The sequence below is a fragment of the Camellia sinensis genome, chromosome 15 (genome assembly GCF_055761805.1).
Source record: "Camellia sinensis isolate YWXY chromosome 15, ASM5576180v1, whole genome shotgun sequence".
NCBI classification, from domain to species: Eukaryota; Viridiplantae; Streptophyta; class Magnoliopsida; order Ericales; family Theaceae; genus Camellia; species Camellia sinensis.
In genome coordinates this window covers 136,226,991-136,229,514 of record NC_138975.1, presented here as the reverse complement: position 1 = coordinate 136,229,514, position 2,524 = coordinate 136,226,991, and the positions used below count along the sequence as shown (strand labels likewise).

Sequence of the window (2,524 nt, the reverse complement as noted above, 5' to 3'; positions counted from 1 at the left end):
GGTACCGGAGGTTCCTTGATGGAACTGGTCAAGTATGACCCTTAATGTTCTGTATTTGATCTGTTAGCACTAGTGGGTGTACCACGTATGATCATCTGTGAAATTGAATAAGTACATGCTTCTGAACTCTACTTTCCAAATCTGATATGAGACATCATTCATTATACCCTTTACTCTTCTATTAGTCACTGGGCTTTCGCTCACTATTTATATTATATATGTAGGTGATCAGGAGCGTGACCATGCTTAGTGATAGCTGCCTGGAAGTCTGTTGTTAGCCAACCTTTGTGGCTCCCGGGTAGGTTCCCATCTAAAGAAGTCAAGTTTTTGTGAATCATGTTAAGGATTTATGCTTTGTTTTTATTTTATCCGTACACTAGGCTAAGTCCCTTTTAATAATATCGGCATGGTGATGCATGACATATGAAATTTCGTCGTCATATGTATATATATATATAAGTTTTAAATATTTTGTCTCATGTACATCAACACAGCTCTATGGACTGTGTATGTTTTATATATTTGCTTTCGTAGCCCCTTATTATGTGTTAATCTGTTCAGAGGCCATTGGTAATCCCAGGATTACTGGCCGGTTACAACGCTAAACCTATAGGGACGGGTTTGGATCGTGACATGTTAGCTGTGTCTTCACCAACTGGGGTGGTCCATGACTTGTGCCTGTATGTATCCTGCACGTAATCTTAAGAATGGATTGGTTATCGAAACATCATACTACTATTGATTGTGTAACTAAACAAGTTGTATTCTGACCACCTGAAGTGCCTGAATTTACGTTTAACAGACTTGGTGTAGTGCCTCCCTCATATTTGATTTCATCTATGAAAGCCCACAAGTTGATTAATAAAGGCTGTAGGGGATATTTGTGTTGCGTATTGAATGTGTCTGCTATTGACAAATCTAATGTGGGCAATATTCCTATAGTAAGAGAATTCCTAGATGTTTTTCCAGATGATTTGCTAGGGAATTTAATTGACAGGGAAATTGAGTTTACTATTGAGGTAATATCGGGTACACAGCCGATTTCCAAAACTCCGTATAGAATGTCAACTACTGAATTGAAAGAACTGAAGATTCAATTACAAGAGTTGCTGGATAAGAAGTTTATCAGACCTAGCACTTCACCGTGGGACACTCCAATCTTATTTGTGAAAAAGAAAGATGGTTCATTGAGGCTCTGTATTGATTATCGCGAATTGAACAAGGTGACTGTGAAGAACAAGTATCTGTTGCCTTGCATTGATGATTTGTTTGACCAATTACAAGGGGCACAAGTAATTTTCAAAATTGATCTTCAATTCGGATATCACCAACTGAAAGTTAACTAGGGAAAAGTGGCAATGGTGATGTGTACAAAGAGAGCTTCTTGATGGACGTCTGGTGGTTGTCAAGCTTCTAAATGAAACAAAAGACAGTAATGGAGAAGAGTTCATAAATGAGGTCGCAAGCAGTAGTAGGACATCCCATGTCAACAGTGTAAGCCTTTATAAGGTATTGTTTCGAGGGTCACAAAAGAGCTCTTATCTACTAGTACATGCCAAATGGATCACTTGAGAAGTTCATACACACCAACAAATCACAGAAGACAAATGACCACTTAAAATGGAAAACAATGCACAAAATTGCAGTAGGGGTTGCTCGGGGATTGGAATATTTGCATCATGGATGTACAACACGCATTTTCCATTTTGACATAAAACCCCATAACATTTTTCTAAATGAGGAGTTTTGTCCAAAGATTTCAGATTTCGGGCTTGCTAAATTATGTCCCAAGAATAGAGCATTGTATCCATGTTGCATGCTCAAGGAACTATTGGATATATAGCGCCTGAAGTCTTCTCTAGGCATTTTGGAAGAGTCTCACACAAGGCTGATGTGTATAGCTACTGAATGCTAGTCCTAGAGATGGTTCAAGGATGAGAAAACATTGGACAATCAGTTGAGGACACTAGCGACTTATATTTCCCACATTCAATCTACAAGAAGCTAGAATGTGATGGAGATATAGGACTTCATGGGATTGAGTCTGAAAATGATGAAAAAGTTGCACGAAATATGATATTAGTTGGGCTATGTTGCGTACAAGCTAATCCATCAGAGAGACTAGCAATTAATAAGGTGATTTAGATGCTTGAAGGAAATTTATGTAGGAAAATATTTTCAAAAAAATCAATTTAATGCAAATAAATAATAAAATAAAACACAAGATATTTCTTATAGAAATTCTGTAAATTTAATACAAATTGTGATCGAAGCCAGTGTTTGAATATTGTGTCTTTAAGATAGAATTTCACTCTCGCCTCTGGTGCTTGCGATTGATGGACATCCTGCCTCCAAGATACAACGATCACCCTACAAAGAAATTACACAACTTTGTGTGTGTATAACGAACTAATTTGTGTTATGCACTCTCTCTTTTATACTTGACTATGACTTATGTATGAATCCTAACACTTGCCTTTTCGAATGAATGCCATGAGAATGGTATTTATAAAAGTATTTGTGA

General features: G+C 37.2%; 1 pseudogene; it reads left to right on the top strand.

Annotated features, from left to right (window-relative positions):
* Positions 1–839: 839 nt before the first annotated feature.
* On the top strand, positions 840–2,196 carry LOC145813326 (PR5-like receptor kinase pseudogene; annotated as a pseudogene).
* Positions 2,197–2,524: the final 328 nt, after the last annotated feature.